The sequence below is a fragment of the Dipodomys spectabilis genome, unplaced genomic scaffold, assembly GCF_019054845.1.
Source record: "Dipodomys spectabilis isolate Male_0828 unplaced genomic scaffold, ASM1905484v1 ptg000157l, whole genome shotgun sequence".
Lineage (NCBI taxonomy): Eukaryota > Metazoa > Chordata > Mammalia > Rodentia > Heteromyidae > Dipodomys > Dipodomys spectabilis.
Window position 1 is genome coordinate 2,617,498 of NW_024870834.1, and position 10,689 is coordinate 2,628,186.

Below are 10,689 nucleotides of genomic sequence, written 5' to 3' on the forward strand. Positions count from 1 at the left end.
TAAATACCATCTTGGCACAGTATATTAAGCACATCATTTATTCAGCAGATATCGTAATGTATTCCGGGCTGCTCTTAGGGAGAGAAATTTCAATATTAGATAAAAATAGTGAGATGGCAACGGTAACTGTGTTTGTCTGGTACACAGAGTAAATAGGATTGTTAGCGATTGCTAAAGGCTCCAGGAAAAAGATAGGGAAACAAAGATAGCTTGTGCTCGACTCCGCGCCAAGCCGTCGCTGAGGTTCAAGGCAGCTTGATTACCTTCTGCTGCCGTGTACTTCTAAGCAGGCCTAGGCGTGAGTTTGTCCTTTCTTCTATCTGCCCATAAGAATAGATGAATGTTATCCTAATGAGAAATCTGCTCAGATTTAGGAACAGGCTGGCTGGCGTCCTCATCTCTCTCCATCCTTCCATCCTCCCATCCTCCTCCTCTTTCTCCTTCTTCCCTCTCCCCAGCTCTCTGTTTGTGCCTGTTCCATGCACAATCATGATAACATTCCATGTCACAAAGTGTGAGCAGTGTTGTCTGTGCCCCCGCTACCAAGCTGGCTGGGTTCGATCTCTTTCCCCTCTGAACACAAATTCCTCCACCTGCCTGGGGTCTTCCCGGGCCATCTTGATCATATTGTCTGCATTTCAAAGCCCGCTTGCACTGAACACAAACCCTGTGTAGGCCTTGGCCCTAGCATTTTCTGTGTCAGTTCCTTGGGCTTTGCCACATCCTGGGACCTGAAAGGCATTCATCTCCCTGCTTGTGGGGAGATCTCTCCAATTGACAGATGAGGGAGCCGATGAGGTACGGAGGATTTCACTCTCTGGCCTGAGCCCACATCTGGGATGTGGCACAGACAGAATATGCTAGTCTGAGTTACCTAAGTTGTATGGTTCTGAGGCCCAGATGCACAGCATATATCCCAGGGACCCAGCCCATATCCCAGAGACCCGGATGGATGGGGTCATCGTGTATATCAGATAAGCTACAGTAGTGCATTTTGTGGTTCACCAACAGCCATACCCATGCCTCTCAATGCACACAACTCTGCCTGGGAATATGTTCAACTGAGCATTGAAGACACATCCTAGTGAGTCAGTATGCCTTAGAGCTCTGTTGTAAAGACTGACCTGGAGGAGATAAGGCAGCCCTGTACAAAAAGAGGTCTGCAGGGGAGGAAGGCCTGCCGGTCCTGGACTTGGAGGAGACCACCCCGCACTGACATGGTCAGGGGCTGGCAGAGCACAGAGCAGCACAGCATGGGACAGGGAGCAGCAGGACTGGCCTCCTGCTAAACTTCCACGTGGGAAAAGAGGCAGGAAGGCTGGAAGAGCAGATGGCCTGTGTGTTGGCTCATACTGTTTTTAATCCTGCAGCAGCTCTGGAAAGTCTAGTTGGGCTTTTGCACAAGAGCTCTTGGACAAATACGTAGGTGATAAACCAGGGTTAGGGGCCCAGCCTGCACTTATCATAACAAACCCCGGGAAAGGCCTAGCAGGGGCAGACCAGGCACTGAAGCTTCATCTGCATCATCTCCTGCATTGATACCTAAGACAGAGTGGAGGATCTCACTGACTGGAGTTAACCCTTCCTTCCTGTTGCTGGGTGGATGGTGTGCAAGGCACTGCACACAGACTCGTTCCTTTCCTCTGCTCTCAAGCATTGGGGCCTCTTAGGCCTCTGCAAGGGACTTATCCATCACCAGCCCCTGTGGAACTGCATGTGCCTCAGGGAGAGCTTGCTGTTTCTCTGAGGTTTTTGTGTTGTTCTTTCTCTCAAGCATCTGATCATTTCAAACCTGAGGAGCCACACCCAATCCTAGTGAGGCCCGGCGTGAAGAGAATAAAATCACACATGTAGGAGAGCTCTTCATCTTTGTGTGTTTACTGTGCCTACCTTCAACCCCCCGCTGCACGCTGAAGGGAGGCTGTGCTGTGCCTGTCGGGGGTCAGTTTCCCCTCTATCCTCGCCCCTCTCCTTCCACTTGCTCTTCTGTCCTTCTGCTTGCTCTTCTCCTCTCCTATTGTCTCTCCTCTCCTCTTGTATCTCTCCTCCTCCCCTCTCTTCTCCTCTCTGTTCCTTCCCTCCCTTTTCTTCTCCTTATCTGGAGAGTCTGCTCCTCTGGTGCCAGGCTGGGTAGTTTCTTGCACATGCTCCTATTGCTTCACTTTCACAAGGCCTGCTTCATAGTTCCCACAGACAGAGAAACAAGCTGCAATTCCAAGTCAACCCACACTGCTGAGGAACATAGAAAAAAAAAGAAGAAGAATTTAAGCAAAATTGACTCTGATTCTAAAGTCAGTGCTATTACTGCTTGGCTCAGTGCTTATCTTACACCTCCTAATCTCTAAAATGGGGTGCAGACAATGACACACACACAGGCTGTAAAAGATGACACACTCGTGTTCACTGGATGAATTAAGTCATCCATGGCTTAAAAATGGCAGAAGCAGTGGGTGCCAGTGGCTCACACCTGTAATCCTAGGGACTCGGATCTCAGAGGCTGAGATCTGAAGATAGAGGCTCCAACCCAGCCCAGGCAGCAAAGCCTATGAGACCCTTATTTCCAAATCAGCAATAAACAGGAAATGGAAGCATGGCTCAGGCAACAGAGCACTAGTCATAAACAAAATAGATCAGGGACAACGCCCAGGCCCTGAGTTCAGGCCCCAAGACTGGCGCACGCACGTATGCACACACGCATACACACACACACACACACACACACAGAGCCAAGGCTGGTGCAGTGCCCACAGGTGCTGGTGCATATCCTAACAGAGGGATCAGAGGGACACTGAGAACACAGCACAGCACTTAAAGGAGTCTACAGTGGGAAAAGGCCCTGCTTAGTTTCATCACCACTAATAGTGCTCTTTCCTTTTCTGTGTTGTGCGAGGATAGGCTACACCCCAACCCCTCATTAATGGTCTTTTGATTCCCAACCCACAGCCTGTGGTTCAGCCCAGGGACTGCTGGGAAAGGTCACTCCACTGGGGCCTTGGTGCTGGCCTCCTTTCTTTTTATCTTCTGTCCCAACCTTCCTCTTGCCCTTCCTATGGGATAGTGGGATGGAATGCAGAAAAAGGGGAAAAATATGACGTTGGGTGGCTGTTTTTCTTCTTCTTTTCTTCCTCCTCCTCCTTCTTCTTCCTCTCCTCCTCCTCCTCTTCCTCATCCTGTACTTCCTCCTCCTCTTCCTCTTCTTCCTTCTTCTCTGTGGGACTCTGAGAAAGTCTTACGAACTCTCTTGAGGCTTGGTGTCTTTCTGCATAAACTAAATAGTAAGATCTACACTGTCTTAGGATTTTTAATGGTCATATCTTCTTTACTTCTGCGCTATCAACTATCAGGAAGCTCAAAGGACATGGCATGAACATATCCCCAAGAAAGAAGACTTCACAGAGAGATCATCAAAGCTTGCATCCCTCTCTAAGGCTCTACAGACAGACAGAGCCCTGCCCTGCAGTGGGAGGGAGGGGTTCTAAACATCTAAGCACCCCTGAGTGCAGAAAATGCAATCAGAATCCAGCAATGCATTGTGATTCCAAGATACAATAGCCTTGAACAAATGCTCCTGGATCAAGCCCAGCCTTGGGCCTCCCTGGAGACCAGGAGGGGTTCTCCCAGCCTCTGTCTGGGGTGCTGTGTGCCTCAGTACTCCTCACCAAGAAAGAACAAAGCCTGGCAGCAGGTTTGCAAATGAGGCAATGGAAAGTTAGACCAGGGTAAAGTAGAAAGAGAAGAAGAGAGGGAGAAAAGGAGTGGGGGAAATAAAAAGCAAATAGGCACTAAGAAAGGAGAGGTGGGGAAGTGGCAGAAAGACAAAGAGCAACAGCAAATGAAGCAGGAAGGATACACTGGTAGACAGGGAATCTCTCAGTAAATAACACAGTGTAAGCCACTGTGCTTTGCTATCTTGAGCCCCCAAATTTATAATTTCTACTAAATTTGGCTGGAGTTTATTCATTTACAAGACAAGTTACCCATTCTCCTTGCTGTCTACTTTCAGCCCTCGGGAGGAGGCAGAGTCTCCATGCAGGAACATTTTCCTGGGACTGCTGAAGGAGAGAAAATGCCAGATCCAGGCCCAGATTTTAGAACCCTTCCAGCCTGGGCTGAGCTCAAAAGCACAAAAATCCATTAGAATGTGTGAGAGAAAGGATGTTCAATCCGAACAGACACACCACTTGATTTGAGAACCGGGACACAAATCCTCAAGGTCTCTGTCTCTTGGTTGCTGTTTCCATCTCCGTCTCTCTCTTTCTGGCTCTCTGTCTCTGTCTCTGTATGTCTCTGCCCCCCCCTTCTGTCTCATTACAGGGAGACATGATTATGACTTGAGCAATGGGTGCACTGAGTAATGAATTCTGTAGTTCAACATTCAGCCACAAGTGTACTGACAGATGCAGGAGACCTTGGGAAATTAATCCAGGATGTTCTTCTGCCCTCTAGAAGCTTACCAAGTAGTAAAGAGTTATTCGTGTATTTAAACATTTCGAGAGAGACGGAGAGACAGAGCAGAGGCAGCCTGCATGATTTGGCACAGAGGGAAGGAGCTTTGGTACCAGCTTGGTTTCTTGAACCAACCAGTTTTGGGGGGTGAGGGGGCAGATCAGCCTTGCAGAGATGCTGTTTCTCATCTCTAGCAGGCAAGTGTGAGCCACGGCCTCCAGCAGGTGATCACACATGCTCTCTGCCTGGCAGGACTCCAGGCACCCACACCAGTTCCTGCCCCTATTGTGTTCAGGTTTAGAGTTGATGCTCCCACCCCATCTGTGGGGTGTTTTGTTTTGGTTGTTGTTTTTTTTCCTCCCCTCTCATTCTTAATCAGTTGAGTGTGAGGGACAGAGAACTGGAAAGGGAAAACATGTCAAAATGCTGGGAATTCTGAAAATACATTTTCCAAATTGTGCAGCTTGATCCTGGCATGATGACAGGGGCTGCTCCAACCTGGTGCAAACACAGCCCTACCAAACCACGCAGCGCGAGTGTGCAATCTATGCACGAGACGTGCCAAATGCTAAACAAATGCTTTTAAACAAATGGCAACTACGAGAAGATACTCTCAGGATCAAGCCAAGAGAAAGTGCGGGTTTCTACACTCAAGACGGGGGGACAGGGGTTTGTCATGGACCTGCCTGCCAGCCGGTGCTGAGCACCAACAGCACCCTCTCTGCCTGCGTCCCTCTCTCTACAGGTCTGCCTCCACCAGCAAGTGATAATCCACGGTTATCTGCCTGAAACTGAACTCCATTCCTCAGGTCAGGCCTGTGAGCTAGAGACAATTGGACAGACCATTTCTTCCCTCCCAACTTCATAAACTTAATAATTTTTACCAGCCCCGTGACAAAGCTGCTAGCTCGCATTGCAAGCAACTTAAATGAAATGGGTCATAAAAATTCCCTTCCATGCCTATGTTGGATGCCATCGTTAAAAACGAAGGGATGACAGGGAAAGGGAAAGCGTTTGTGACTCTTTTATGTGAAGATTACATTTAAAAATAACCGACAAAGCGTCTGCACTTTCCGGGGGCCTGACGTCTCAAAATGCATTTAGATGGTGCAGGCTGGGCTGAAGTTCCCAAGCTAAGTAAACAGTCAAGTGTTCTTAATAGGAATTGCAGTTTCTCAACATCTGTTAGGGAAAACGGGAACAATTTAGAGTGAGATTGGTTTTGTTAAATGCATTTAAATTCCAAGATTAGTGGTGTTCTTTCTTTTTCAATTAGCTTGTGCTGGGAGAAAGGCTGCAGATGAAAGGGTTGGGGAAGACATGGATAGATTTTTTTTCCCCCTCAGAGAGGGCACTCTGATGCCTAGTAAAGCTAAAATAAGAAGAGAATATAAACTTTGAGGAACTTAATGCCCGTGCCAAATTAAAACTGCAAATCGTGAAGGGAAAGCACTTTAGAAAAAAATACATACATGTATACATATACATATATAATAATAATAATAAAATGAAGTTGAGTCTGAATATGATGTGATGATCCCAGTCTGTAGGCAGAAAGAAAAGTGACAAATTGTGTAGAGAAGAGGCAGAGATTTTGGATTTACCAAGCCAGTTTACAAAGCAGAATTTGTGTTCTTTCTCCAAGCATGCCACAGCTCTGGCGAGTATGTCAGAAGCTGTAATTCGCTAGGGTTGTTTTTTTTTTCTTCTTCTTTTTTTGGTAGAAACATAAACATAGAAATGAAAAATCTAGGGCATGTTTCACCTGTTTTACTGCCACTGAATAAAGCTCATCTGCTACCAAGCTGTTTTGGGTGACATTTGTTAAATAAATACATTTTGTGGGAGGTTGGAAGACTAGCAACGCCGAGACATGGAACTAATATTTCTAGAGAATTTTTGCCTTTCGGGGACCTTACCCTTGCCCAAGAGTGGGGGACAGGGGTAAATTCAAGTTTGTACTTTTCCTTCAGTATTTTACTTTCAAATGTCCATAGCTACAAAATGGGGGGAAAAAAGTGCAGAGTATTGTCACTAAGGTTTCTTTCATTTCTTTCTGCTTTTCTCCCCATCTTCCCCTTTCCCTTCACAGGACAAATCCTTTTTTTTTTTTTTTTGCATTTCTGATGGATTCTATTTTTTCAAACCTATCAGTATGCATATTTGGTGTCTGCTTGCAACCTTTACAATGCTTCTCTATCTTCACCATTCTCTCAAAATACACACATTAAGAATTTGTTTAATGTCAAGCCCATACTTCCATGTCTAATTAAAAAAAAAAACTAATAAATTAATTAAGAAAGAGTGTCGACCCAGGACCAAGACTGCTCTCTGAAGTCTCTCTGTGGACCCTCTGCAAGGCATAGGATGAATTGCTGTTTCTGATGATTTGCTGTGCGGAGGGCGGTATCCATCAGACTGCAGAAAAACGTTACGTAGAGAAAACGAGTCTGTTTTCAATACGAGGCCCCGAGAACGCATAAGCTGCCGAGCTGGGTGAATCTCTCCCCAGCTATATAGCACAGCAAACAGAGGAGAAGCCACTCCTAACTATAAAAGAATGCACTTCTAGAATGTTCTGCAGCCAGGCTCCACACATTGCATGCTCCCATAGATAGGAAGTGTTGCTCTGCCTTCTCCGTTGGCTTCATCTTAGAAATTTCCTATGCCCATTCCTTTCAATTATCTGTCAGTTTTCAAAATGCAAATAGAAACATGCAGGCATCTCTTGGTACTCACCAACTGATTTCTTCCAAGTACCCAGACCAGGAGCAAATGCAGTTCAATATGTTCTCTTCCCTTTTTTATAAGTGGAATTAATATTGCTGAGCAGATTTTGGTCAGCTTCCAGGAACCTAGTGTGTGGAGAGACAGAATTTTATTTTAGAAGCACAAGTTGGTTTGAAAAAATTGTGAACTTAGCCTAATACTTTCTTTGAAAGTCTTTCTTGCTTTTTATTGTACTTCTTATGCTTTCCTATTTTTATTTATTTCTATTTCTCTTCTAAATATTCTTTCTTAGAAACATATTTTGTTGTTCTAAAGAAAAATTCCTGGTCTACACATACTCGCACATACACCATTTAGGTTAAGTTACGATTGCTATTTAGAATGTGTTTAACTCTTCCCTGTGCTCATAGCGAACAGAATAGAATAATGGAATGAAGAAGAAGGAAACAAAAAGTACAAAGGAAAATTCAGAAGGTAATCAATCATAAAAATCTTGGCACAACTTCTCCACATCATCTGTGCATATAGATTTTAGAGTCAAGTTCACGCACTATTCGTACAGACTTGTATCCTGTGATTTTCCTTCACCTTTAATATCATCATTAAGCATTTTCCTAATAGTATTAACATGCCTTTATTAACATAATGTGTAGTTACAAAATCTTACCTAGTCATTCACCTGTTTAGAGTATTTTATCATTCTTTCTTTTCTTAATGATTATAGACAGTGCAGAAATAAAGCAATTCATATAAAATAGCTATCTGTGTTGGATTGCTTACTTAGAATGGATTCCTGGAAACAGAATTACTGGGTCAAAGGGGACCAACATATTTAATGTTCTCGACGTACACTGGCAAATTGCCCTCATAAAAATTATACCAATTTGCCCTCCTGCAAGAAGCAAATAAGAATTCCTCTTTCACAGAGTCTCCAGTGCTCCAACATTTTTTTTTCAATCTTTGCAAATTTGAACTGATGAAAAAATGGCAACTTTTGCCTGCAATAATTTGTTCAAACATGATCTGAGCAATACATTCATTTAAAAATATGTTAATTCTATAAAAGTGTATATCTAGGTTGTTTCCTGACCTATAAGTACTATAAAACCATAATGTTTTTCTCATTCATCATAGATTAGTTTGTTAGAAAACATATTACATTTTAAAAATACACTAGAGAAACTTTTCCAGCCCAAGAAATACTACAATTAAACCGGAATAAAACTAATTGATTGCATACCATGTAAGGCAGTTCAGACTGAATTCTGAGCTTGATGGATGGGATGTCTATAAAAGGTGTGTCTTGATGACATCATACCATTCAGCGTGGTATGATGCCAAGGGGAAGTCACTTGGTACCCTGGTTTTCATCCAGATGCATCACGTTCAAGGAGGAGTCTTGAAGAGAAGATGAAAACTTGCCTTAAAACAATCTCTTCAGGGACAAAGGATAAATGAATGCAGCAGTGTACTTACTAGATGCTATGTTGAAAATGAACTACACAATCTGTGCGTGAGGATGGGAAAACTGGGAGGGAGCAAGGGAAAGCGCGACTCTTTACCTGACTCATATGAATGTAGCCCCCATCTTTATAATCACGGAAACAAAGAATGCTAAAAACTAAAATAATATCTTTGAGATTTGGCCACATAGGAATATGGAAATAAACAAAAGTAGCAGAAAGAGAAATATCAAAAATTCCTCCAAACCCAACAACCCAATAAGCCAACAGAACCTACTGAAGATTACCTAGAGGTCATTGGAAAGCAACCCCATGCTGATAGAAGGTTCTGGAAGGAAAGCTACAGTCGATAAATACTTCTTTTGTTTCACATGCATTCCCCCAAGCTCCCTAGTGTTTTTCAATGATGTCAGACCTATTCCTTGAAGTTTTCCACAACATATCCCAGTTTACCTCAGAGAGACAGTCTACAACAAATACTAAAAGACCTCAAAATACATCGAATAACTGGAGGCGGGTCTTTGAGGGAAAACCATCACTCAACATGGAGCTGGCACAAACGTGCCTGTGTGTAGACCCCAGCGTGCTGACTGTATCAGAATTTGGCAACAATATGTATGTAGACATTCCTTCCTTTTCAGATTCCAAAAGGGGGAAAAGCAAGAGAGAAAAGGAAAGAAATCCAAGAAGCACAGCCCAAAGCCGTGCCTTCCAGCTCCCCAAATCCTCAATTCCCTTAACTGTCAGATTTTTTTTAACTGAACAAACCCTTCTGAAAGGCTGGCATTTTCCATTGTAAAAATATTCCTTCCAGTGATCAGTTCCCGCTTAATGAAGTGTTCCCTAAATTAAATCTACCCTTTCTGAAAGGTTACTCCCCAAACAAAATGCACAGGAAAATGCCTCTAGTCCATAGAAATGTCATCCTGCCCTCCAGTAAATCTGTGTTAATCACTGTTTTTAAGGAAACAACCCGATTGAAAAGGCGAAGAGCTCAATTACCCAGTGTAGGGAGGCAACTGTCAGGGGTCACAAACTGGGTTCAGAGGAACTTCCCTCTGGAAAGAGACACTACCCACTCTACACAGATAAGTCATCCTTTTCCTTTTGTTTTGTTCATTTTTTTTTATACCATGTCCCAGGGGCAAAAGAAGAGAAGAAGAACTCTGGTATTCATGGAGTATGACAGGTGCCCAGACTCTTCCACATAGGTCCTCCTAATTATTATCACAAAGCCAGTGTTCCCTTCTCTGTAAAGATTAAAATGGAGTTCCTGAGAGGCTAGCCCACCTTTAAGAGGGTCCAGTCAAGAATACAAAGAAGGGGAAAGATGAAGCTTGTCCCTGACTCTGGACAATTTACAACCATGCCTCTGCCTGAAGGGTTGGCCAGCTTTGTTTCACTTGAACTGCAGGAAATGATGGGAGGTGTTTCTGAGCAGTGACACTTCAAAGAAGAGCTGGGAGAAGGCAACTCCCCAGCTGCTCCCAGATCTCTCTTTGCATAGGGTCCCCAGTGGCCACAGGGTGCTACAGAGCCGCCAGGCCCACACTCCAGCAGACTGACCCCGAGCCCATAGCTACAGGTCAAGCAGATGGGAGGATGAGTGGCCCATGCAGAGACTTTGCTTGGAAAGTGACAGGAAGCAGGTGCCTCTCCCTGCTAATTCCAAGTGGGCCTGTGTCCTTTATTGGTTTTTTTCTGCAATGGTTCCCCCGTCTGCTTTGCAGAGCTAACATGGAGAGGCAGGCTTCGGGGCTTATGTTTTTTGGAATTAAGTTGCATGACTGTGTCTTGCTCTCTAAAATGTGTAAATGCGTAAATTATGCTAAAACAGATTGCCAACGCAACTTGAAGAAATGAAAAATATGGTGCACTCTCACGGTAAGAGTGCAAGGGTTCAGGGGTGTGGTTTACCACCTAATGTGAAAGGCAGCCCCCGTGTTCTCTGTTCTTGGGGGTTCTGGAACGAATTTCTAGAAAGGGTTAGCAAAGAGAAAGCAAAGTTAGATGGTCTTTCCAAGACCCCAGTTTAGCTAAATACAACCTC